At 43.4% G+C, this 27,934-nt stretch overlaps 1 protein-coding gene across 4 annotated transcripts in view; it reads left to right on the top strand.

Moving 5' to 3' along the window:
- The window catches only part of DTL (denticleless E3 ubiquitin protein ligase homolog), a 108,930-nt gene that overhangs the window by 54,793 nt on the left and 26,203 nt on the right, over nucleotides 1-27,934 (top strand). The window contains exons 16-17 of one of the 4 annotated variants that reach the window (XR_005081355.2): nucleotides 20,969-21,113; nucleotides 26,306-26,355. The exons of 1 other annotated variant lie outside the window; for it this stretch is intronic. The gene's annotated coding sequence lies outside the window, so the exon portion shown is untranslated. Of the gene's footprint in view, nucleotides 1-20,968; nucleotides 23,853-26,305; nucleotides 26,356-27,934 lie in introns of those variants that run through there. 2 more of the 4 variants (XR_008390276.1, XM_037136982.2) reach the window with 2 other exon arrangements.

Below are 27,934 nucleotides of genomic sequence, written 5' to 3'. Positions count from 1 at the left end.
AGTAGTAATCGAGAATCTCTTCTACTTGTTCACTGAATAACATTTATTTATTCCCAAGGATATGATCTAGTTCAAGCTGAGAGAGGCTTTAATAAAATACATCTCTCTTGGTTAGACCTTGAGGACTTCAGATGGCTTGGATTACTTGATGAAGGAGGGTGGAATGATGTAGGTCTTTTTCTAAACGAGTATTTCCAGCCCAAGCGTTTCCATCTGAGTGCACTCCAAGCACTGTTGCTGCGATGCTGTGTTAGTTTCCTTTTGGCTGTTTCAACACAGGCCCTTAATTTAATTTTTCAAGGGTTCACTAATTAATCCTTTAAAATGTTTCTTTTAATCTTGTGGCTGCACATTTAACTGATAATAATCAAAACCATGTGTAACTAACCCTGTCAGACTGGCAGAGGATGGGTTCAGCTCACCACCCCCATCCTCAGCCCTAATAACTTAAAAACTTTGGGATATCCTGTATAGGAGGCATTTATATAAACCTCCATTGTGTAAATGAATGCCTAGAGGTAACTCTTTGAGAGAGAGAGAGAACATTAGCTTATAGCCATGATCTCATGTTGTAGGTCACACATCAATCAGGTCAGCATTTGCTTTTTGGGAGCCTATCCTAGCAAACCCACTGCTGCTTTTAGGTCTGTTTTTCCTATTTTCCTAATCCCAAGATGGTGTGGACATCTTTTCACACTGCTCTTAAAGTCAATACCAAGTAGTCTTATAGAGTCAGTTCTACAAGTAGGTAGTATGGGCAACATTTTACAGATGTGTGAAAAGAAAGACTGAGTGAGAGTGTCATACAGCCGGCCCTCTGTGTCCATGGGTTCTGCACCAGCCTGTGGACCCAGTCTCTGGTCAAAAGTGTTACATTGTTGTGGGTGTGTGCTATGTAGTTAGGCCGACTATCGTTGCATCTATATTCAACACATATAGACTTTTCTCATCATTATTCACTAAATAAGACAGTAAAACAATTATTCTATATCATTCCATTGTATTAGGCATTATAGGTAATTTAGAGATGATTTAAAGTATACAGGAGGACATAAATTGGTTATATGCAAGTACTACTACATTTTATGTAAGGGACTTGAACATCCACAGGTTTTGGTGTCTGGGCAGGAGGGGGCAGGTCCTAGAACCAGTGACTCTTGAATACCAAGGGATGACTGTCCTAAAAAACCGAGTTATTGTCCTCTTTATGGCAATTAAACACAGGCAGTTTTAAACTGCTTCAAATTTTTATAAAGGGCTGCATGGAGGCCCAGCTGAGCTCTTGCTTGTCATATCCCACTGCTTCTCACATGGGTCTTCGTAGAAGGTTCTTTGCCTGGGTAGATTTGCGTCATGCCAGGTCGTGGATTAACCCCATTACTCCTTAAATTCTGGGGAATTATGGGAAGACCTGCAATATTCATTAGGTCCTTAGATATTGGTTGGAAATTACAGGCAAGCCAAACAACACTTTGTTGAACATAAGGTGAATCTAATGTTTCATTAGATCTGATGCCAGTGATATAAGCCCAACTTGTCATAAGGGACCCATTTTGTTGTCTAAAGTGATAGAAAATCTTATTTTATTTCTGCTAAAAAGTGTAGGGGTTGTTAACGAATAATGTAAGGTAAACTAAGCCTTTAAACAAAAACATCTGGTATATTAAGCAGCTGATTCAGAACAATATGCTATAGCAAATATGTGCAACACAATGAGAGGTATTTTATTGTTAAAGAATTGGCTTGTCCATCTCAAAAGCTCATCCCTCCCATTTCCCTGCTAAGTTTGGAAAGAGGATTTCAAGGACATATAACCAGGTTTTTTATTTTGAATTTTACAGGTTTCATATTTCACTTATACCCCATTTCTCTTTAATTTTCATAACTTGCTACATGCCCCTTCCTGTTTTGACATTCTAAATTATATTCAAGCCATTTTGTGAAATATGAGGATCACACTTCAGATTGCCTTTGATTAGAAGGTGTTCAATTCGGCCAACACTATTTATTCATCACCTGGGTGCCACGCCCTGTGTGAGGCACCTGGCCTGCAGAGTTCTGCCCTTTTCACTTGTCAAAGGCTTCACTTTATCTAGGGCACTATGATAGGCTGCAGTCAGCACTGGAGAGAAACAGGCAAGGATCAGATTTTCACGTCTTTTGGGGGAAGTTGTTTGTGAACAGCCATTATGTAGACGTACTTGCTGTCTAGATCAGGCTCTTCCTCCAGAACTTCATTCAGCTGCTGCTTAGAGCACCTTTAACTTTCCAAAGTAAAATACTTTCTCATGCATGTTTTTGTTATATTCTTTACAGCATTATAAATAATAGTTAAAATATATATTATCTGTATAGCCAAGCTGCCCAGTTTTGAATCCAGACCCTCGCTATATGCCTTGAGCAAGTTCTTTAACTTCTGTGAATCGGTTCCCTTGTCTGTAACATGGGATTGGGTGTCATACATGTATCACTCCTGGGACAGTGCCTGGTATACAATAGCCAACATTTATAAACAATTACTGTCAGAGTTATTCTCATAAGGTAGGGAAGGCAGGGGTTATTTGATAAATGGACATAATGGTTTTAAGTAACTTTCCAGTTTTCCTAACTCATTTCTGTCCCCTTTCGGCTAAAGCTGTGATCTTCAAAGCTATGTTGCCTGGGCCTCCAAGTCCTAGCACTTTTCAAAAGGAGAAGTAGGCCTTTGGCGGAAAATCTTCAGTTCCTCGGGTATTTGAAATTTGTGACTATTTCCTACCAGGTACACATGAAAATTATAGAAGTTATTTCATATATGGCCCCAGCCACTGTTTCAAGAGGCTATAATTTGCAAATCTGTATCCTGGACTTTTTTTTTTTCAGTGCTCTGACCAGTAATCAAACCCCTAATCTTTTGGTGTATAGGGCGGCACTCCACCCAACAGAGCCGCACCTGCTAGGGCTATACCCTGGCCTCTTAAGCCAAAGTTTTGGCTCTCACAAGGCCCATCCTCCTACTTCCTGACTGCAGCCTCCAGCTCTGCTACACTGTCTAAGGTGCATTCACCTTTAGGAAGGAAGCTGCAGCTGGCAGCCCTTTAGAGCCAATACTTGATCACTTGCTAGGCTTTTGTGGCTAGGCTTGCTAGGCCCTGGCTAATCTCTGGGCAAATAAAGTAAAAAGGGTGCTTAATTAGTAGCTCTGATTTTGTATGATGTAAGAGTCAAATGTTTGGTTGAGGAGTATTATGTAAACTCTCGATTCTTTATTCTCACTTAATGAGATTCTTCCCTGGGCTCCTTTTTGATGCCAGTAATACTTGTTGCCATTGTCACGTCAGTCCCAAAATATAAGCCATGAAAGTGTATGACGTTTTGGGAGACAAACCCAACACTGGGGTTTCATTTGGCATCTGAGCACCAAATTATGCTGCCACTGTGCAGTTTATGGGAACTTACAGAATGTGGCATTCTCTTATTAGGAGCTGGCACCTGCACCTCTGCCGGCAGTCCTACCGTGCTGGGTCTCCTTCCAGGGCTTGTGCCAAAGTTATCAATTCACAAATTGATATGAATAACAAATTAACAAATGAATATGTTAAGGGCTGATTTTTTATTATTAACAGCCTTACTTTTAAAAGCCACAGTCTAAAAGTAATTATATAAATACTGAGCCCTTTCCTCTAGTACTGCATTAGTGGGTAATACATGTTACTGAAACAAACTATAAATAAACCATCTGGCCTTGCTATATTGACATGAAGTTAGCAAATATTGTCATAACCCATCATTCAGTAATCATTAAGTATAACTGAAATAATAGTGGTACAGGAACTGAAAAAATAATTCACTAGGTATCATTCATTGCCTCTGTAATGGGTCAGCATTCAGCCCAACAGTTATGTCAAGTTGGAAACGTTGCTTCCTCAAAAGCCTTGTTGGATTTATTGAGCTTTACATGGAAGTAAGATCTGAGTCCCAAACCAGTGTCTTCACAAAGGGGTTGACTAGCAGAAAAGTCCAAATGAACGTTAATAATTTCAGGGTGGGAGGGTAGGAAGAAGGTGGTTATAATAATTAGGGAGTTTCTTAACTCCCTAATTTGGTAATGAGGTGTTGGCCCTGAAGTGTTACACATGTAATTAAGTATCTGGCTTTGGAAAACTACCTCCTAAGCCCAAGTAATGTAAGCAACAAAGTCTAGAATTATACACGGAATGCCTGCAGGATAAGGGAAATTAAAATGGGGTTCTCTGATGATTAGGAATGGTTTCTCTTCCAGCCATTATAGTAAATTGTACAAAGACTGGATGCCATGTAGGGCAGCTTGTTAATGTAAGTTAGCCTGTGGTGTTCTCTTGCCCTCTTATTTACAGCATTTCTAATCCCATTCACTTTCTCCTTTCTTGTGTCATTTTGGCGAGTTGAATGAAGGCAGGGCTGTGGGTTTGATTCCCAAATGGGGCAATTTTCACTTTGGTGTTCTGTGGCCGCAGGCAGCATGTCACATGCCTACCCTGGCCAGCCACCCCACAAAGAAGAGTGAACAGTGTTTAGGCTCACTATAAACCCTCAGTGCAGACTCAGTATGCATGCTCACTACACAGCCTGAAGGCATTTGAATGTCTGTCTTTCCTGCCTGAAGACCAAGTTTATAATTCTCCTTTGATCAAATTTAGAGATTGTTACATGTAATACACACAATAATCTTGTAAGTGGTATAACTTTTATTCACATTTTGACAATAAGGAAACTAAAGCACAAGAGAAGTTAAGGACACATAGCCAACAAATAGCTTGTGAATTTGGTCTGACTCAAAAGTCCACGGTAGTAATTCCCATAATGCAATGCCTCACAGAAAGAAGCCTGTCCCTGGCCCTGTACTAATGAAATATAAGCTTTCCATTTTGTGTGCATTTGAAAGAACTCTCAAAATGTTCTAAATATGTTACCTACTTGACTAATAACAAATTTACTCCTTGGGAGAGGAACACTCTTAACTACAGGAGGAAGGTGATAGACAGATCTAGAATCAGTACTGAAACATGTTATAGGAATACAAGAAAGTTGCCAAATAATCAAAAGTTGGAAAAACAGGGACAAAGGCATAGAAGCTAAAATTTTTTAGAAAAAAAAGTGGAGAAAGGAGAGAATGAAGATGAAGACACATGCACCACACAACCCAACAGTTCCACCTGGCACCCTGGGGGCAGCTCACCTACACTGTGCACACAATGCAAGGATATCCACAGCCTTGTTCATACCAGCCAAGGGCTGGACACAACCCAAGTGTGCATCCTCAGTGGAATGGGTAAACAGGCACATTCAGAGCACTCTAAAACCATGGAATGGAAAAGAATGAGCTAGCTATACATGACAGTGTGAAATGTCCGAATGTTGAGCAAAAGAAGCAAGAAACAAAGGAACACATGCAGTATGGTTTTGTTCATATCAAGTGTTAAAAAAGAACACAATGCTGAACTAATATGGAGGGATACTCCGCTTTGCCTCTCACCCGAGGGTAGTGAGAGGCAAAGCAAAGATGATTGTTACAATAAATCAAGACTGTGCTTCTCTCTGGAGGACGGTGCTTGGGAAGTAACATGTGGAGGACTGACTAGATTGTGGCAGAGTTCTGTCTTGTCGGGTTGTAATGATATGGGCACCTGCTCTATAATGTCTTACATTTATGTTTTATGTACTTTTCTGTATATGACTCATGATTGACAGTGTTTTAAAGGTTTGTTTTTTGTTGTTTTTTTTAAGAAATGAAAATTAGTTCTCTGGAGAAGATACACAGAGGTAGGGATGAGGGGGTCCCAGGTAGACTGGATCATATAACTTACTCAAAGGGAATAAGTTTCCTAGGGGAGTCTGTGGGATCTTCTTGAAACTTTCTAAGAAAAAAGGGGAATCTTCTGTTTCTTGAAGCAGGATGGACTAAATTGCCTTGCATTAACTGTCAGGATTCAGTATATTCAGTTTGAAAGAGCAGACCTGAGACTTCAGCTAACCATGTGATGGTTTAAACAAGGGGTTGGGATTGAGCCAAAAGCTTGCAGGTAGCAGGAAGGACTAGTGGAGGGTCCTATAGCATTTAGCCTCCTAAAAGTTCCACTACATACAGTCTCCCTTTCTCCTTCTTCCCTACTCTTGTAATTTACTTCTTTAAGGTCAGCCATTAAAGTCTTATTTTAAAGAAATATGAAGTAAGAAATTGGTCTGGGGAAGTTAACCAATTTGACCAGGGTCACAAAACTAGTTAAGGGTAGAATCCAATCTGGTATCCCACACTCTTTGCATCCCAATTCTGCTGATCTCTTAGCCATTTCCCTAAATACTGTACTATCCTGTCTTTGTTCAAGGTGTTCCTCTGCCTGGTATAGTTCTTACCCCTGTGCCTTCCTTTAAAAGTCCACTTTTAAGGTCCAGTTCAAACTCCCCTCCCTTTATATACAAAGTGTTGGCCAATTTTTCCTAATTAAGCCTTCTCCCACTCAATCCCTGGGGTCTTGTTTAAACACTACAGTATGAAGAAGGACCTCCCCCCCCAAGTGGAGTTTTTTTTTTTTACTGCGTATTCTTACATCTTTAAACTTCAGTTACCTTCAAAGAACTCTCCATTTGATGAAGCGTTTTTTTCCACTGCTCAAAACAGTGTTTGAACTCGTTGATTTTGATGCCTTTTAGTGCTTCTGCCATTTTTTGTTGTTGTTGTTTCACCTCTTCAACATCTTCAAAACATATCCCTTTGAGGACTCTTTTCACTTGGAGAAACAAAAACAACTCGCTTCAGGTGAGATTGGGTGACTAGAAGGGTCATGCCATTTTTGGTCAAAAACAGCTGAACACTCAGCGCAGTGTGGACAGGTGCACTTGTAGATCATCACCCTTCATGAAATGGGCAAATGCAGCCGCTAACAACACCGGCTGGTATACTGAGGCAAATGGGTTCCTAGAACACTCACCTAGCAGAGTGAGCCTGGACTACAAGTGCCCCACCCTCCAGAAGATAATCCAGGTTTTGTTGTTTGTTGTTGTTGTTGTTGTTTGGGGTTTTTTGTTGGGTTTTTTTTTTCCAGTTTCCCCTTAATGTTTACCACATTGGTCTTAGAATTATTTCTGTATTCCCTCCAGACTGTACCCTGCTGGATGTCAAACTGGTCTTTGGCACTTCTGCACATGCAGTGCTATGCTGAAGCTGCCTCAGACTCATGAGAGCCTATTATTAAATGTTCAGGAATTTTGTGAGCTGGTCGTTAAAATGTTAGCCTGAAATCAGTTGTGGTGAGAGTATCTACACCATGGAGCAGACTAAAGTTACAAATTAGAGGCCTCTTTTCCTTCAGAGAGCCAGTTTCTTGGCACATCACTGCATGTATCCCACCGCCACCAGCCACCCCTGTGCTTGCCAGGTACCTAGTGTAGCAGTTGCAAAAAACATGAAGGAGAAGAGGAACCAGTGAAAGTGCAGAGCAGGAAGTGAAGAGAATTCAGAAAGTGTCAGCTTAGGAGCCCAGGGAAGAGAATATTTTTGAGGAGCAGGTGATTGCATCACTGTTGCAAAGTTGATGAAGATGAGACTTTGAATAAGGTCAATTGGTTGAGCACTTAGCATTGTCCTCAAGGGCTATTTCAGTAGCATGATAGGGGTGAAATATGACTGGGAATGAAAAAGTAGGGTTAGTTAGGAAATAAGCAGTAAATGTAGACCCCTTTCAAGAAAAAAGTTTTTTTCTTGTTAAGCAGCTATTTGCTGAACACTGGCCGATTATGTGTCCGGATTTCACTAAACAGAGGTAACATACTGGCCCGTCCTCAGGCTGCTCTGAGGACAGGGCACAGTGTCAAGGGCCCTGATGAAGACGTAGTGTCGGGGCTGTGAGAACACACCGAATAGCCTGGGCATCTGGGGGAGGTTTCATAGAGAAGCTGACTCGGCTGAGCCCTAGAAGAAATTGTGCAGATGGGTAAGTAAAGAAAGGGCAAAATAGCATGAACATTGGTTTGAGGTTGTAAGAGTGGCCCATCTGAGGAACTCTGTCTGTCTGACTCCAGTCCCCCCCCTACAGCTGGAGCAAAGAGAACATGTCAAGAACAGCAGGAGGCTCTCATAGTGTACCCATGCCAGAGTAAATTGCAGCCTCGAACCATTACCCAGCCTCCTTATCTATGGGGCTGTGAGCACTGAAGGGGGGTGTACACTGTTAAAAAAAAAAAACAAAACAGCAGGAGGTGAGGCTGTAGAGTCAAGCAGGGGTCAGGGCATAAAGGCGCCTTGCAGTACCACCATGCTGAGTTTGAACTTTATCTCAAAAGCAGAGGACAAGCACTCTTAGATTTTTGTTTCAGACAGATGATTCTGGAAGCAGTGTGGAGAGAAATTGGAAAGAAACCAGACTTCAGGCAGTTGACCCATTTAGAAGGTAATTGCCATAATCCAAGCTGTAAGGGCGTGGAGCAGAGCTGTGGCAATGCAGATGAGAGGATATTGCCAATATAAGACTTACTCCAATGACAAATGAGTGGTTCTTTAGGTGGGTAAGTGTGGGAGGAGTCAGGGAATCCCAGGATCCTAGCACTGGCACCTGGGTAGATGGTATTACCATTTGGGGAAGGGAGTTACAGAAATGATATGGCATGGGAGGAAATTCTTTTCCTGGCAGACAGTTAATGGGTAGGTAGCCAGGGAGATGCACTGTTAGTAGTTGATGTATAGAATTGGAGCTCTTGGAGACCACTCTGGAGTGGGAAGAATTTTAGTAGTTTTCGGTGTGAAAGGAAAAAAAAATTAAAGTGGAGTTTAGAAGAGATGGGCCAGGGAAATGGTGTAGCACAGCGGTTCTCCCCACCAGTTTTTGATTCAGTGGGTCTGAGGCGGGGCTTAGAAATCTGCATTTCTGACAAGTTCCCAGGCCAGGCTGATACTGCTGCTCAAATCACACTTTGAGAATCACTAGTATGGAGAAAAGCCAGCATTTTGGGGTGGTTAGGGAAAGAAGAGTTTACAGAAGTGACTGAGGAGAAGCCATTTTAGAAAGGGACAGTCCAGGACAGAAACTGAGGGAGTAAAATTGAATACAGTCAAGCAAGATGAAGAATAAATACTGTCAGTTGCATTTGACAAATGAGCAGAATCTCTGATGAAAGTCAAACTTTCTATGGAGTGTAAGATCATCTTATGATGAGACATAATACAATGTCTCACCCAGGTTTCCTAATCTTGACTCTGTCACTTACTAATAATTCTGTGATCTGATGCAATTTACTTAATCTCTCTGAGCTCCAATTTCCTCATTGTCATTGGAGGATTTAGTGAGTTAGTATGTGTAAAGTGCCAGGCATGTACTAAGTTTTAACTTTCGTAATTGTCCTGGGGTGCCAGAATTCCTACCTTGAAGAGCAGGTATGGGGAAAATTAGACATGCATGATCTTAGTGGAATGGCTCAAATGCCAGAGAACGCTTGTAAATAGACAGCATAGCTCATCAATCTGGGAGCAAAAGCAAAGAAAGCAGACTTAGGGCTTACCCAAGATGAGAAGTCAGCAAGGAAGGACCCAGGGAAGAGCAAGGTCGTGAGCACCCTGGAAATGGGAGGCCAAGGGGTCCAGGCTCCAAATGGAAGAAGGAAGAGATTCTGGGAAGGGTGAGCATGTGAGGAAGAAGTCAGTTGTGTTCAGAGTCAAAAGAGAATTTTAGAGGACACAGACTGTTCTGATGCCCTGTCCAAAATTTTGTTCACAGTGAGCGGCAGGTTGGGCAGAATTTAGGGACGTGTGTTGTTTTTTCAAACTGATGGTGGGGCCAGGGTATCAAGAATAGTCAAAAACAGGTGGCAGGGATTAAGTGACCAGGAAAGGTGGGAGGCAGGTGTTAACCTGAGGAGGGTAAGAGTGTGCTGGAGATCCGTGAATCTAAAAGGGGTGGGGCAGGAAGGTAAAACAGTGTGCCCAGGAGGGATGGAGGAGCCAGGCCTGGAGAATGCCAGCCTTTTCCTGAGAGCCAGGGGAGGGGGAAAAGCTGCCTACTCTGGAGAGGGCTGGATAAGAGGGCAGGCGAGGCTTTCATTTAGGATAAGGTGGGAAGAGTGTGGTGAAAAGATGGAGAAGGTAGGGAAGTATGTTCAGCAGTTAGCTGGCGCTGTATGGCCCAGGGGGCAGGAGACATCTTCAAAGGCCTAGGAACAGAGGAAAAGCCTGTCCTGTATATGAGACTACTGCCTGACAGGAAGTGAGAGTGGGAGGCCAGGTCATGCCCCGGCACAGCCCCGCCTGGGCTCACTACCCCAGGACAGTTCCCTGACAGAGGAAGAGCAGTAGCCTCCCTGGTCTGTGCGCTCAGCCTATTTCTGTACATTCAGGCTGCTGAGTAATGGCTCCAAAGGCAGTGCCAGCATCTTACAGGGTGCAAGGGGAAAGTGAGAAGTAGGGCTTGGCACCTTATTTTGGGAGCTGTCGTCAAAGGCCCAGCCCTCTGGTTCTGTGAGCCTGACGCTCAGCTACAGCTCTCACCAGGAGCCTAGCTGAGTAGTCCTGCAAGCTCTAGTGGAGGTGCCCAGAGACAGGCCCCGTGAGAAAGAAGAGCTCTGTGGTTTCCCCGAAGACGGAATTCTGAGTACTCATTTCCTGAGGGAGAATCACCAGTCAGTCCAGTTGGCCAATGTACTAGGCTAGTGCCTCCGCCTCAAAGGCTCTTTGGAGTGAACGCTCTCTCTTAAAATTACTGCAAAATGACCCCACTCTGCAGGACAGGTGCACTCTGCTCCAAACCTGAGGTGTCGCATTGTGCAGTTTGAGCTGGGGTGTACTTCGAGCCGCTTTCCCAAGGTGGGGGTCTACCTGCACTCCCCCAGCCAGTCCCTGGGGATCCCCAGCGGTGCACACGTGTAACCCCTGGCTGGGCTAGGGTTCAGTCTGATGTGGGAACAGTTGCATGTCCACAAAGCTCAAACCTGTGACCCCCATGCACCCAGGGCACTGGCAACTAAACCTACCTGGTGCCGAGAGCCTTTGGAACAAGACTTTGAGTTAGTTGCTGCTGAGCAGATAGGTCTGAAGACTGTCCTAGGGACACTTGGGGATCTTCGGCAGTAGGTCTGGTGACCTTAAACATTTGATAATCCTTGGATCCATCGAAGTCTGGACTTGGGGTGAATCCCTCAACTTCTTATATACCTCCCCCTTTTTGTAAAAAGTAAAACCTGTTAATTTCCTGGGATAATCTCTTGGGAATTCCAGTTCTCTCTTCTTACCTTAAATACCCTATGAAATAAAGGAGTTGGGACCCAACCAATCTGAGTGGTTTGCACTGAATTATCATAAGAACACCACAGCATAGCAGTTCGTGAGAGCCCAGTGGAGTCTCCGTGTCCTTCAGCTAGCCCAGCCTCTACCTGTTTGCATCTGACCCTGGCTACGAACCAAATAATTGAAGGGCTACCCTTTTTTCCATCCCTGCCACTCATCTCCTTGTGGCAGTCTTCAATATCACTACTTCAGGTACAGATTTTCATTACACTGGGGAACATTCCTTCCGCATACCTCTGTGGGAACCCCACCTGGGTAGGATTCTACCCAGCTCAGAGATCACTGTCCTGCTGTCCTGCTGTCAGGCCTCTGATGTTTTTCTCTGTCATTGTTCTCTCAGGAGGGTCTCGGACTCAACTGTAGTTAGAACTAGCTCATGCACAGGAATGCTCAGACCTTTGTTCTGAATTCTGTTAGATTTCCATGGTCATAACCAGGACTTACTCACTTGCTCTCTAAAGAGCTTCAAAGATTTCTTAACCATTTGGGTGTTATCCACATTACTTAGAATCTTTGAAATCTAGGGACACATCAGAAAAATTCACAAAATACACGTAAAATGTTGCCTATAAGAGGGTGAGACGAGGATGCAAATTTGTAGACCTTACAAAGCCCATTACAGACATTGGGGGCTACGCAGATCTGTGTTTAGGGGTGTTGACTCAAACTACTGTAGGGCAGTTTGGCTCCAGCACAGTGCTGATGGAACAAGGTTCCTGGATTTGGTCCTTCTGTGGTTGAATTGGCTTTGTTCATAGGAGCTTTTCTCTGAGATTAATCTCAAAAGTTCAGACCTGGAAGGAAGGTTAGCGTGTATTCCATTCATTTATCCTCTTTTTATAGATTAATAAGGGGTAACAGGGAGACAGAGAAAACTAGCCTTTTACTTGAGGTCACATGGCTAATTAGTGGCAGGACCTGGACTAGAGCCCAAGTCACACCACACAACTACCAAGTGCATGGTCTTTTAATGGTGTATCAGGAATATTACTTTATATGTGGAGGAAAGCACATAATTATAGTCTCCCCATTTTTAAAAAGTATAGGCAGCCAACATTTACTTAGTGTCTATCAAACATCTATTCATTTAATAAGTATCTAAAAACAGTGTTTAAAAATTCGAAACATCATTTGAAAAGAACGTATGCACCCCTATGTTCGTAGCAGCATTATTTACAATAGCCCTGAGTGCCCATCAGTAGATGAGTGGGCAAAAAAAGATGTGGTACATTTACACAGTGGAGTACTATGCAGCAGTAAAAAAAGAAGGGACTCTTACCTTTGAGACAGCATGGATGGACCTGGAGAGTATTATGACATAAGCCAGGTGGTAAAAGACAAATACCATAGCATCTCACTTATATGTGGAGTCTAATGAACAAAATAAACATATGCAAAATAAAATCAGAGACATAAAAACAGAGAACAGATTGACAACTCTAAAAGGGGAGGGGAGAGGTGGGAACTGGTTGGAAGATGAAGAGATTAGCCAAAGAACATATATACGTGACCCATGGACATGGACAACCATGTGGGGATTGCCTGAGGGAATGGGAGGGATTGGTGGAGGGGGGCAAAGGGGGAAATATTGGGACCATTGTAATGGGATAAACAGTAAAATATTTTTATTATTTATTTATCTTTAGAGGGGAAGGAGAGGGGGAGAGAAACATCAATGTATGGTTGCCTCTAGTGCGTCCCCTGCTGGGAACTGGCCTGCAGGGAACTGGCTTGCAACCCAGGCATGTGCCCTGACTGGGAATTGAACCGCGATCCTCTGTTTCGCAGACCTGTGCTCAATCTACTGAGCTACACCAGCCAGGGCGATAAACAGTAAAATATTTTTTAAAAAACCATGTCTAATGTCCACTATGTGCCAGGCACTGTGCTGAGAACTGTTTACAATAAGACTCAAACCTTCCTTAATCTATTAACAAGAACAAACACACATACACAATTTGGTGCTAGGACCCCCTTTTTATGACACTGTCTATTTTTCTCACCACACACGGATGCAAATTCGATGCTGTCCACACTTCAGGACTCCATGGGCCATGGCTTCAAGATTTAGTTATGTCATGAATTGAGTCAGAAGGGACAGTTTGTAGGTGCTATGCCATCTAGGCCACATCAATTCCATACTGACTAGGTGGGCAGTGACTCTGGAACAGAAAAATTAAGAGTTTGATTAATGTGGGGCCTAAACAACTAAACTCAACAAGGGAGATATAATCCCATACTAAATGCTGGCAGAACTAGCTCTTTTATGTACCTGGAGCAAACAGCCCTGTGCACCCCACCATCTTGCTCCTCCTCGTCCTCCTTCACTCCCTGACATTCTTTCTTTTTTTTTAACTTGGAAACTTAATATTTTGGTCTTGTTTAGGAGGGTTACATTAAGTAACCCCAATAAGTAACCCCATATTCCCCTTGAATTTGGTAACAAAATTTTTAAAAAGTCACTGTGCAGTTGAATCCATGGAAATCAAGAAAGGACAGGTCCTCATTGCTCTTGCCAAATAAGTGAAATTAAGAGCCAGTTTTGGCCCTGTAGGGGTAGCCCAGTTGGTTAGAGCATCATCCCAATACGCCAAGGTCACCGGCCGATCCCCACCTGACATTCTTTCATTTGCATGCAGACCTTCTCTTATCCTGACTTGACTTCGCGTGCACCTAGAGTCTTTTTTGGGAGAGCAGGCAGGCATTAGCTTTCGGCCGAGACAATGGTCTCTTCCCAGACGATGGTCTGTCCTTGTACTCCTGCCACCACAGGCCCTATGTACACACAGACTTAACTTTCAATTGGGTGACCTTGCATGAAGCCAGGGTCATATCTGTTCTGGCCAGCTGTCTTGAGCCCTCCCTAATCTGGAATCACATCCCCTCAGCTGGACTTCTTTGGGGGTTGGGGTAGGAAAGGGATCATTATGGAGGACTATGCTAAGTACCTTACATGGACAATCTCACTAATCTTTTTTATTTAGGTCATAACTTGTTATTGTTTTCTAATTTAACTTTTTTCTTGTGGATAAAAAAAGGAATGTCTTCTCAGGAGCATGTTATAATTTAATTTATACTTTTTCTTTAATTTTAACTTTATTGAGGTATAATAAGGCATAAAATGTAAGATATTTAAAGTTTACATCATGGTGATTTTTTTAAATACGTTTTATTGATTATGCCTTTGCCAGATTGAGGAAATTCTCCTTTATTATTTGTTCAAATAAGTTTTCCACTTGTTGCTGTTCCTCGTCCCCTTCTGGTACCCCTATAATTTGGATGTTGGAATGTTTAAAGATGTCCTGGAGGTTCCTAAATCTCTTTTCATTTTTTTGAATTCTTGTTTCTTCATAGTGTTCTGTTTGGTTGTTTTTTCTTCCTTCTGGTCCACTCCATTGATTTGAGTCCCAGTTTTCTTCCCATCACTATTGTTTCCCTGTACATTTTGCTTCATTTCACTTAGTGTAGCCTTCATTTTTTCATCTAATTTGTGACTAAAATCAGCCAGTTCTGTGAGCATCCTGATCACCAGTGTTTTGAACTGTGCATCTGATAGGTTGGCTATCTCTTGGTCGCTTAGAAGTATTGGCTCTGGGGCTTTGAGCTGTGCTTCTTCTTGAACCATATTGTTTTGGTCTGTTTGCACTTGTTACATATGAAATACAGAGCCTTAGGTGTTCACCAGGGTGGGGTAACCCAGGTCGCTGGGTTGTGACCAACCTTGTATTTGGGGGCGGGGTCAGAGAGGGGCAATGGTGTTTTTTCTCTGCTCTCTCGGATTTCAGTCCCTTCTGCTGCTTCCCGCAAGCAAATTGGGCCCTTCTGGTGCTGGTTCCCAGGTGTGTGGGCTTGTGTACCCTCCAGAACTCTGTGGGTCTCTCCAGCAAACTCTCTGTGATCCTGGGAGCCTCTCCCGGCACCTTGACCCCTGAAAGTTTTTCCAATTGGTGCTTTTAGGCTTTATTTCCTGCCTTGCATTGTGCGGTCTGTCTTGCTGTTTGTTTTTTTACCTGGTTTATCTGCACGTGAATGTGTGACTGTGGTCAGCCAGCCGCCTTGAGCCTTCACTGGGTCTGCCCGTTGCCACCCTGCGCCTGGGATCTGCCAACCGCTGCTTGAGCACCTGGGTCCGGTTGGCTGCTTTTTCCTGCATGACCTGCTGACTCTGCCGACTCTGCCAGGTCTGGATGAGTGGTTTGTTGTTGTTGGACTTTGGTACAGTTTAATTTCTCTCTGTTTTGCTTGCATTCTGGTTTTTAAATATTTGTTGTTCATAAACTTGGTTGTTCAAGGAGGTACATTGTTTCCACCTACGCCTCCATCTTGGCTGGAAGTCATGGTGATTTTTTTTTTTTAAGATTCTATTTATTTTTAAGAGAGAGAAGAAGAAGGAAGAGAGAAACGGAGGGAGAGAAACATTGGTGTGTGGTTGATTGCCTCACATGTGTCCAACTGGGCACTTTGCCTGCAATCCAGTCATGTGCCTTGCCAGGGATCAAACCTGCAACCTTTTGATTCGCAGGCTAGCGCACAATTCACTGAGCCACACCAACCAGGGGATGGCGCATCTTGGTGGTTTGATATACATAGACATTGTGTAAGGATTCCCCCATCTAGTTAATTAATACTTGTATCACCTCACATATTTGTCTTTTGTGTGTGTGTGTGAAAACCTTTCAGTTCTAATCTCTTAACAGATTCCAACTACACAATATAGTATTATCAACTATAATCACCATAATTTACATTAGATCCTCAGATCTTATTCATCGTACAGCTGAAATTTGGTACCTTTTCGCCAATCTCTTCCTATTAGTCCCTAGAAACCACTTTTCTACTCTGTTTCTGAGTTTGACTATTTCCGGTTTGTTATAGATTCCACATATAAGTAATACCATGTAGTATTTGTCTTCCCCTGTCTAGCTTATTTCACTTAGCTTAATGCCCCTGAGATTCATTCACATGGTTGGAAAAGGCAGGATTTCCTTCTTTGTCGTGGTGAAGAATATTCCATTCTGTATGTACCACATCTTCTTATCCATTCATCCTCTGATGGACACTTTGGTGGTTTCCACATCTTAGCTCTCGTGAATAATGCTTCAGTGAATATGGGAATGCTGCTACCTCTTTGACATCCTGTTTTCATTTCTGTTAGATACATGCCCATAAGTGAGACTGCTGAGTCATATGGTAGTTGTATTTTTAAGTTTTGGGGGAATCTCATATTGTTTTCCATTGGGGCTATATAATTCGCATTCCTCCCAACAGTGTACAAGGCTCTCTTTTCTCTGCACCCTCACTGACACTTGTTATTGCTTATCTTTTTGATGCTAGCATTTCTGCCAGTAACAGGTATGGGGTGATACATCATTGTGGTTTTGATTTGCATCTCCCTGATGATTAGTGGTGTGGAGCACCTTTTCATGTACCCGTTGGTCATGTCTTCTTTAGAGAAATGTTGTTTCTCTGCCATTTTTAAATTCAATTACTTAGGGTGATTTTACTATTGAGTTGCATGAGTTCTTTATAAATATTTGGGATGTTAATCCTTCATCAGATACTACGATTTGTAAGTATTTTCTCCCATTCCATAGATTGGTTTTTATTTTTTTTGATGATTTTCTTTGCTGTGCAGAAGCTTTTTAGTTTTATATAGTCCCATTTATTTCTTTTTGCCTTTGCTTTTGGTGTCAAATCCAACTTACCACCCCCAATGTTTTCTTCAAGAAGTTTTATGGTTTCAGATGTTAAGTCTCTAATTCATTTTGAGTTAATTTTGTAATGTGGTATAAGATAGAGGTTTAGTTTCTTTCTTTCCAGAGGGAGCAAATACACACAGGAAAAATGGGGCTGGCCTTTCCCTAGTTGGAGTATACATGTTAGGGTGGGAGTGAGGGCTGGCTTTTTCCCCATGGCCAGCTTGTTTCCCAGGCCAGCTTGATGGGGTACATTGTTCACACATCAGCAGAGCCATCAGTTCGTCGCCTCTATGTTCACTGTCTCTTCTGTTCTCTGGTAGAAGCCAAGGCTGAGACCTATGCCTGAGCTGGAACCTGATTCCATCACTCCTTCCATCCTCCTCCAGCCCTTCCCTTCCCAAAGGCTACTCTAGCCCAGTGGCCGGGTTAGGAATGTCACATGTGCACAAATTATAACTTGGCAGCTCTGTTTCCCCTCCTTGGGTAAAAAACCCAGAGCTGAACACTATATGTGTCTCTATTCTATTTTGCTTTGTACAGAAGCCAAGAGCCTATGGAAAGTGAAACCCCATTGCTTCTTTTAAGCAGTGTTGGCCCTGGAGTATGGTATGAGTTGGAGAGTTAGAGAAGGCTGTTTTGTCCTCACTACACGTTAACAGTGACCTTCCTCCGTGGTTCAAGCCCTGTCCCTCCCGTGCACCCACAAGCACAGTGTGAATCAAGAAGCAGAACATATAAAAGGACTTTTCTGAAGACTGAAAGGGATTGTTCCTGACCAGCCTGCAGAAACAGCAAACAGCCTATGGGGGGCCGAGCTCTCCACGGGAGTCTGTCAGGCTAGCAGAGGGCCAGCTCTCCCAGGGACAGGAAGTTTGGAAGGTGAACTGTAGGGAAACTCATTTGGTGGGGACAGAGGAACCACCTTCTTCCTATTTCCCTCTAGCTGTGCTTTCACAGAAGAGCCAGGCAGCTGGCTCATCCGCACCCACCCAGCCCTGCAAGTGGGGAAGATTTTTCTCTCTCCTGTGTGGCTAAACTCCAACTCCAGATGAATCCATCTATGCTTATTTCCTGCGCCCAAACAACCACATGTTACTAAAGGAAGTTTCAGCATCAGGCAGATTGCTCCCATTGTAATTCAGGATCACCAGCCCCACATGGAACCAAGGGGTGGTTTGAAGAGTTTACATTTCTCTGGTCAGCACACACCCCTACCCACCCACACCCATTTCCAGCCTTCTCTGCTCTCCTGAGACCTCTGATGCTCCTCACTGTCTACCCAAGTCCTCATCTTTGAGTTCTTCCTTTATGTTACCAAATGTTTAAACCTACTCACACCTTTACCCTTTCTTCTCCTTAATAAGTTTTATCTTTCAATTACAGTTTACAATCAATATTGTATTAGTTCCAGGTATAAAGTATAGTGGTTAGACATTCATATATTTTATAAAATGATCTTCTCGATATTCCCAGTACCCTGGCACCATACGTAGTTATTTCAATATTATAACCATATTCCCTATACTGTACTTTATATTCCCAGGACTATTTTGTAACTACCAATTTGAACTTCTTAGTACCTTCACCTTTTTCACCCAGTCCCCCATTCTCCTTCCCTCTGGCAACCATCAGTTTGTTCTCCAGATCTATGAGTTTGTATCAGTTTTGTTTGTTTTGCCCTTTAGATTTCACACATGTGGCTGTCTTCCGCATATAAGTGAAATTATATGGTATTTGTCTTCTCTGACTGATTTATTTCCTTTAGAATAATACCCTACAGGTCCATCCATACTGTGGCAAAGGTTAAGATTTCGTTCTTTTTATGGCCAAGTAATGTTCCATTGTATGTATGTATTACACCTTCCTTATCCACTTGTCATCCTTTCTTCTTGCTTTCTGTCACAAATGAAGAGTTTTCTTTCTTACTAACTCACCAAGAACAATTCTATCACTTGTGTTTTATGTCCCATCCTGCCCCACCCTTTTCATGAACCTTATCTGTAATTCACCCAGTCTTTTCACATATCTAGTCTTTCTGTTTCTGCTGGATCCATCTTACAGTTATTTAGATAAGTTCATCTCTCTGGCAGAAAGTCCCTGAACATACATCCTCTGTCTCTCTTTGCCTACGCAGTCTAAGTCTCTCACCTCCCATCTACCCTTCAGCCTACTCCAGTCGTCTCGAGCTTTGCAGCTCTGCAGCCCTTGCCAGGGTCATCAGTGATATCCGTGGTGAGCACAGTGGTCATATCCCAGTCTTCATCTGGCCTCTTCAGCATTTGCATGTGGAATGGTTAAATGGCCATTTCCTCTTTCTTTTCTTTTCTTTAAGATTTTATTCATTTATCTTTAGAGGGGAAGGAAAGGAGAGAGGGAGAGAAATATCAATGTATGGTTGCCTCTCATGTGTCCCCCACTGGAAACTGGCCTGCAACCCAGGCATGTGCCCTGACTGGGAATCGAACCACAATCATCTGGTTCTCAGGCCAGTGCTCAATCCACTGAGCTACACCAGCCAGGACTCCTATTTCTTAAAAAAAAAAAAAAAAAAAAAAAAAAAATCTCCCCTGTTTTCTGTGACTCAACATGCTTCCTGTGTAATTTCTATGTCTTTAACCACTCTTCCTCAGTCTCCTTTGCAGGCTCATCCTTCTCCACCTAGCCATTAGTTGTTAGAATTCACGATATAGAATTCTCTTTAAGTCTGTTCATTTTAAAGTGCTTTAAAACACTGGCCATTGTCCTGCCTTGCTAAAATGTATTATAAACAACCTCACATATCTGCAAAATTATTTTAATAAGTGCATATTATGGATGTACCATAACTTATTTACTCAATCTCCTATTGTTGGTCATGTTATTTCTAATATTTTTACTTTTATAAATAGTACTATGTTAAACTTCCTTATATAATCCTTTTCACATGTGACTAGATGTATGATGCTAATATTAATTACTACTATCCAGTCACTAGTAAATTGCTATGGGGAAATTGGGCATATTAGGGAAATATACACTTAGTGTTTTGAGGTCAGTATCATGGAAGACACTACCAAGGCTGCCCACACAGCAGTACTGTGTAGGACTGAATCTTAGGGAAAAGAAACTGGCTTGTTCTAGAATGATACATCTGCTCTTTTCCTGTTCAGAGTGAGTACTCAAAATGGGAGGTACCACCACAGATGACAGAGGGCTGTGGCCCAGGCACTACTCGCTCTGAAAGTCATGGGCCATGGCCTTATTCCCACCCTATACTTTGGCAGAAGAGTAGTCCTGAGGGTGCCAGATGGATTTCAAATGACTCCACAGGACTCTGAGGACATGGATTGGCTAGAACAGTTTCCAAGGCCTGAGAGCAGTCCTGGAACTGATCTGTCGGGGCTGGACTTGGATGGCCACAGGACAAAACAGGTCAGCAGAAGTCCGTGCCAGAAAAGGGGCAGGAGCAGGCTGATTGAACAGACAGGATGGGGCACAGCCATGGGAGTGAAAGAATTGTGGACATGGGAGAAAGGGAGAGTTGGCACTAAGATAGGAGCTCAAGGGTTCCTCTTCATCTCCCCAAATATTTACTGTTAGAGTGCCCCAGGGCTCAGTGCTTGGACTTCTCTTTTCTATCGAAAGCTTCCGTGGTCTCATTCAGACTTCTGGCATCAATTACCATCTGTACAGGGACTATTCTCAATTGTATATTTCTAGCCTGACCTCCAGCTTGAACACCTGATTTGTATATTTAACCGAAAAGTTGATATCCTTGCTCAGAGGTCTAACAGGCATCTCAAGTTTAACATTTTTAAAACTAAACCCCCAATCTTATCTCCCTTCTACCCCTGTCCCCCAGTTCTGACCTAACCACAGGTAAGGCCATCCTTCTAGTTCCAGGCCAAAAACTCGAAGTCATCCTCGACATCTCTTTTTTACTCACAACCTACCCCCAACTCATAACCAAATCCTGTTGGCTTTATCTTCAAAATATATTCAGGTTATGCTTCCACCCATGAAAAACAGGACTTAATCTCACCATAAACGATGGAAAAACTGGATCGAAGATATTAAACAACTATTTCCAGACATTGGACGAGAAGCAGTACAGGACTGTGATCCCTAAGGGAAGGGAAGCAAATGAGGTGAGTCCTCAGTTTTAGAAGCGATTTTCAGATAGCTCAGCCCCCAGTATGGCACCACTGCAGTTTTACGGACTGGTTAGGAAAATCCCTGGTGGAGCCCAGTGGTCTTGCTGAGTTGAAGAAACAGAGATTACAGTCTGGGGAAGCTGAGGTGGCTAGAATTCACTAGGTAAATGCCAAAAGGAAGGGAGCTACATGGAGGAAGAGCTTCGTATAAGGAGTTCAGTCTTTGGCTGAATAGTCTGTGTGCAGAGGGTGACACTTCACAAGGTCAAGCCAAAGAACAACTGCTGAAGAAGGAGAAGTTACTGGGGAGCTGTAAGCTGAAAAATTCCTAGAGCTCATGCAGGGCTGGGAATCATTCCAGTTTCCACCAGCCAGACTAGAGAAACCTTGTTGTGGCAGGTTGTATTTTCCAAAGATGACTCAGTAGCTCCCACATACTCTTCGGCAATGTGACCTTGCCATTCCACATCAGGGGGTAGGGTCTCATTCTCTTCTTTTTAATGTAGGAAGGCTTGTGACTGCTACTACCAATTGAATACAGTAGTGCTGTGTGTTGACTTTGAGGCTAAGTTGCAAAGGCTCTATAGCTTCCAGGCACTGAAGTTATCTACACTGCCTCTCTCTCAGCTCACAGTTGTAGCCACAGGGGCCTTATGATCAGCTAATAGAGGAGGACAGAGCCGGGAGTGGTTCATGGGTAGGTAAAGCCACAAATGGACTGGTGCTGCATTATAGCCCATCCAGGGGTGGCTGGAAAAAACGGGCAAGGTGAAATCTTCACAGTAGACAGAGCTTTCATGCATCTATCATTCTCTTGTGAGACAAGAGAAATAACCTAAGGTAAGGAATATAGGACTCACAGGTTGTGGTGAATTGGCCAAGGGTCTGGGAAGGAGAAAGATTAGAAGATAAGGGACAAGGAGGCCCAGGAGAGAGGCATGTTACTAGACCTATGGAAGTGGGTGTGAAGATCTTTTCTACCACACATCAATGACCACCAGAAAGCAGGTGCCAGTAAACACCCAAGTAGACAGAGTAAGTCAGCCAGTTGATGTCAGATAGCTTCTGTCATTGGCCACTTTAGTACAAACTCTCAATCACAGAGGCTAGTCCAGCTACTGCTGCCACAGACAACCAGCCTGGCAGGAACAGAAGCTCTGCTCAGCCCCATGTAGTGCCCACCACTCTTCAAGGACACAAGCTGGCTCCCTGTGGCAAGTTGATTACCCTGGGCCACTTCAACCCTGGAAGAGGAAATGGCTTGTCTTGACTAGGATTAAAAAACATTTTATTAATTCAATATGGATAACGGACTTGCATGTGAAATATAAAGGTATAAAACTTTTAGAAAACAAAACTGGAGAAAAATCTTCAGAATCTAGGGCTAGGCAAAGAGTTCTTTGACTTCACATCAAAAGCATGAACCATATAAGGAGAAATTGATAAATTGGACCTTATCAAAGTGAAAATTTTTCATTCTGTGGAAGACCCTGTGAGGAAGATAAAAAGACAAACTACAATTGGGAGAAAATGCTTGAAAGGTACATATCTGACAAAGGACTAGTATCTAAAATATATAAAGAACTCTTAATACTCAATAGGAAAAAAATATAATTAGAAAATGGGTAAAAGATATAAGCAGACATTTCACTGAAGATGATATACAGGTGGCAAATAAGTACATGGAAGGGTGTTTAATGTCATTACTCCTTAGAGAAATACAAGCTAAAGCCATAATGAGATATCACTACATACTTAAAATGAAAAATAGTGAGAACATCCAATGCTGATGAGGATGTAGAAAAACTGGATTACTCACACATTGCTGATGGGAATGTAAATTGATACAGCTGCACTAGAAAAGAGTTTGGCAGTTTTTTACAAAACTGAACATAAAATTTCCATATGACCCAGCAGTTGTACTCTCGGGCATTTGTCCCAGAGAAATTAAGACTTATGTTCACATAGAAACTTGTGCCCAGATGTTTATAGAAGCTTTATTCACTACCACCAAAAAGCTGGAAGCAGATATACTTTAGTTGTTGAATAGTTTAACAAACTGGTACATTCATACCATGGAATACTCAGCAATAAAAAGGATGAACTGTTGATGAACACAACTTGGATGAATCTTCAGGGAATTATACTGAGTGAAAAAAGCCAATTCCAAAGGTTATGTGCTGCATGGTTCCATTTATGAAACATACTTGAAATGAAAAACTTCAAGAATGGAGAACAGATCCATGGTTGTTGTGGGTTAGGAATGGGCAAAGGCAGGGAGAGGCGAGTGTGGCCATAAAAAGCCAACACAGGGGTCCATGGGGAGGGAACGATGCTGTCTTGACTGTTGGTGATAACTCACACAAATGACTACAAGTGACATTGGGGCAGTCTGAATTGTACCCATATACATACCCTGACTGTGACATTGCACTATTGCTCTGTGTAAGAGTACTTGGGCCCCTAGCTGGTATGGCTTGGTTGGAGTGTGGTCCTATAACCAAAAGATTGTGGGTTCCATCCCCAGTCCTGGCACATACGATCTCTGGTCCAGACACGTGCTAGAGGCAACCCATTGATGTTTCTCTCCCTTCCTCTCTCCCTCTCTCCCTCTCTTTTATCCAAAAGCAATGAAAAATGTCCTCAGGTGAAGAAAATGTAAAAAATATAAAGCACATGAGATCTCTTTTAATTTTACAACTGTACATACACTTATAATTATTAAATAAAGATTTTATTTTAAAACATACTCCTGGTGGATAATCCAGATTTGGATTTAGCTTTCCTGCTTGCAGAGCCTTGTCCAACACCACAACTGACAGGCTTACTGAGCATTAGATCCACTGACATGGGATCAAGTGTAACCTTGCCTTGGACCATGGGCCTCACTTTCCAGCAAAGGAAGTATGGAGTGTTCACATGACTGTGGTATCCCCTAGTCCTGTCTCATTCCCAGAATCTGCTAGCATGATAGAGTGGTGAAGTGGCTGCTGAAAGATGCTGTTGAAGCACCAACATGGAGTTGATATCCTGCAAAATTGGAGGAGTATTCTCTAGGATGTGATCTCATCCTAATCAACACCCATTACATGGTACTGTGTCTCCAATAAGCAGAATACACAGGTCCAGGAATAAAGAAGTGGACCCACTCACCATCACTCCAGTGATATCCTTGAGAAATTTTTGCTTCTAGTCCGTACAACTTCAGGCTTCGTAGGTCTAGAAACTCCAGCTCCCAAAGAGAGAAAGCGTCTACCAGGATGAGGTAGAGCAGGATTTCCAGTAAGCTTAAAGCCATGGCTGCTGCCTGGTCACCTCAGAATCCTAATGCCAAGAGACAGGCAGACAAGCAAAGGATCACCACACTGGCCAAGGTGATTGACCCTGATCATCATGATGTGTCTTGTGTTACCCTGCTTGTGTTACCCTGGGGGGACAGCAGAGAACTATTGGTGCTCATGTGATCCACTGGGGCATCTTCTGATACTCCCCCTTCCAATTAAAAAGGTAAATGAAGAAATGCAGCAATCTTGATCTGAGAAGGGCATGGTGACCCCTTGCTCAGATCCCTTAGAGATGAAGATCTGGGTCATACAAGCAGGTAAGCCACTTGGAACAGCGGAGGTGCCAGCCAAGGATGAGGGGACTCTGGGATGGATAAAATAGGAGGAAGGTTATGAGTATTGGTTGTGGCCTCAAGACTAGCTTCAGTAGTGGGGACAAGTAGAAGTGGCTAGTTCATACCACTAACCTTTTGTAAGTTTCTCAAGCAAACAGACCAACCAGAATCCCGGAGAAGCTGTTCCCAGAGGGAGTGGATTTGAATGGCACAAGAGGTGGTCCGTAGTGGATACTATGATGTGCCATCCAGATCTCCCCTTCAGGTCTAAGACACACTTTCCCTCAACTTCCAGGAGTACTGTCTGTTGATGCCTCAAAACTGTATCCCCCTCTGGGCGATGCCGTCAGCCGAGGGGCTCCCTTGGCTCACTTCTGCACCCTTCACTGGTAGCAGAGTCAGTGTAACTAATGCTGGGCTGCAAAGCCCTGGCCAGTGCTCTGATTTGGAACATCTCTAAGTGTCTCAGAATTAACTGGTTTGAAACCAAACTCTTGGCCCTGACCAGTGTGGCTCAGTTGATCAGGGATCGTCCCGCAAAGCAAAAGGTCTCTGGTTTGATTGCTGGTCAGGGCACATGCCTGGGTTACAGGCTTGGACCCCTTTTAGGGTGTATGCAGAAGGCAACCAATGGATGTTTCTCTCACTCTCCCTTTCCCTCTTCCCTTCTCTCTCAAAAAAAAATAAATAAAACCTATTGCAGTCCTCACTAAACCTGTTCCCTTCCCCATTTCAGTATGTGCCAATTCCGTGCTTCCAGTTGTCTAGTCCAAAACTTGGGGTTTTCTGTAACTCCTCTCTCTCTGTTTACTTGGACATCTAATGTACCAGTAATCTTGTTGGCTCCACCTCCATATCCACAATTTGACCACTTAGCACCACCACTGCCAACCCTGTGGTCCAAACCTTTATAAACTCTCCCCTGGAACACACTATCATCTCATTAGCTTCCCACCTGGGCTCTCCCTGCTTCTTGCCTCCTGTGTATTCCATGCAAGCAGCCAAGTGATCTTAGAGCTGAGTCAGATCATGCCACTCCTCTTAAATTCTTCTAGTGGCTTCTCATCACACTCAGACTACAAGTTAAAATCCTCAAAATGAAGCCCTGCATGATCTAGCCCTGTGCCACCTATCTGACCTCATCCCCTGCCACTCTGCCCCTCCAGGTTCCTGCTCCTGCCTCATGGTCTCTGTACTTGCTTCCCTCCTGCCCAGAATACTCTCCCCCCAGATGGCCACAGGGTTCTCTCTCACTTCCTCTGGGGCTCTGCTCCAATCTCACCTTCTCAAAGACATGTTTCCGGACCATGTTATATGAAATAGCAAACTCCATTCCTACCTCACTTTGCTTAGTACTTACCAGCTGACTTAATTTTTTGGTTTCTTGTCTATTTCCCTCCACCAGAAGGTAAGCTACATGAGGGGACAGGGACTCCTCTGTCTTTTTTGTTCATCGAACTATTATGTCCCATTCCTGTCACAGGACTTAGCATATGGTACTCAAATATTTTTTGGATGAACCAATAAACTGTGTAGTTCCAGCTTTCACACTACCTTCCTCACACAGCGACATCCTGAAATGGAGATAGACTGAGACCTCCACAGGAACACCGATAATCATGAATAATGCACACCCTCACTGACCCAATAAACACCTCGAGGGGAAAGTGCCTCTTTGGTTGTAAGTTCATTGCTGAACAACCATCCTGACAGCAACGGGACTCGAAGATTCAGAAGGAAGGAAGAGACCAGAGCCCATGGGAAGAGCTCACGGCCTGACACCAGAACCTGCTTCATTGGGCACAACTCCAGGGCCAAGATACTTTTAGAGGCCCACCAAAAAATTTTCATTTTAATTCTTTTTAAATCAAGAAAAATGACTAATAAATACAAGATGATAAATCTAGCTTGAAAGTCATAACGGGCCCCTCCCTGCCTGACACAGCTCACCTGAAAGGCTCTGGCTAATATCAGCCGATGCCGAGTGCCAGCAGGACGGGGAGATGAACTGATCAGCATGCTCTCCTTTGCCACGCCAGCCTAGCTCTTTAGTCCCCCACTATAAAAGGGAAACAAGCCCTGAAAAATCAAATTATTTTGCCAGAGTCGAGATAGTAAATAGCCACGCTAAGATCTGAGCCTAGGCTATCAGGTACAAAGCCACAGGTTACTTGACCACACTGCAGCTGCCAAATTGTACCTGCAAAGTATCAGGCGCTGGTATGCAGTTAGACAGTCTTCTCAGATCTGCCCCTGCCTGCCAAGGCTGTCCCACACTGGGTCCTGCCCCCCTGAGTCACCCCACTCCACCCTGCCCTTCAAGAGCCCGTTTCCCTCATGTACCTCAGCCTCAATGCCAAGTTCCTGCCCCACCTCTAACTCCTCATCTTAATCACAAAACTTGGGAGAAATCAGGTCAAATGGTAATACCCCACCCTATGAACAGGCAGGTCTGGCTCCCTCTCCTACCTGTCAGACCTTCCAGAGAATAGTGACTTGGTCCTGAAGAAGAGAAGAGTGGCCTGGGAGGGACTCCTTATTCCCATTATGAGCTGGGTGCCAAGTTCTCCCTCCTTATGTACATGAAAAAGTCTGCAGACTCTAAGGACCTTTTCTAGACACTCGATCCTTCCCAGCAAGTTCAGGGGCAAGTAAGTTCTTTCCTGAGGTCCAAGCAAAGATTCTCAAAGGAGGCCCATTGTCAGAGGCCCAGTGTTCACTATCCAGGAGAGCTAGAAAGTGAGCATGGACTTGGGAACAGAAGGACCTAATTGGATTCCAGCTCTGCAGGTAATTAACTTCTCTAAATGTAAATAAAGCTTGCTAAACATAAAAAGCAAAAGATTCATAAAGTGGTTAGCACAGAAGCTGGAGTAGAGTTGCCTAGTACACCTTTTACTAATTTGCCGCGTTTTGTGGTGTTCCATTTTTCTGGATTTCTCATTAACTCGATACACATTCACCGAACATTTAACCTGTGTCTGGCCATATGTGAGCACTGGGGAGACAGCGTAGAGCAGAGAAAAGCTCTGCCTCCCGAGGACCTTGTGCTGTAGTGGGAATCTCAGAGAAGTGAACAGCCAGCTACAGGATCGTGTGGTGATTGTCCAGCTCCGATCTCAGTCGATGCTGTTGCCATAAGGGAGGCAAAAAGTCAAATGATAGAAAAGCAGTTAGCCTTAGAGATCAGGCAGTG

Source organism: Artibeus jamaicensis, unplaced genomic scaffold (assembly GCF_021234435.1).
Source record: "Artibeus jamaicensis isolate MK-2021 breed Jamaican fruit bat unplaced genomic scaffold, CSHL_Jam_final contig_2170, whole genome shotgun sequence".
Lineage (NCBI taxonomy): Eukaryota > Metazoa > Chordata > Mammalia > Chiroptera > Phyllostomidae > Artibeus > Artibeus jamaicensis.
The sequence above is the reverse complement of the archived record's forward strand: the minus strand, read 5'-3'. Positions and strand labels throughout refer to the sequence as shown.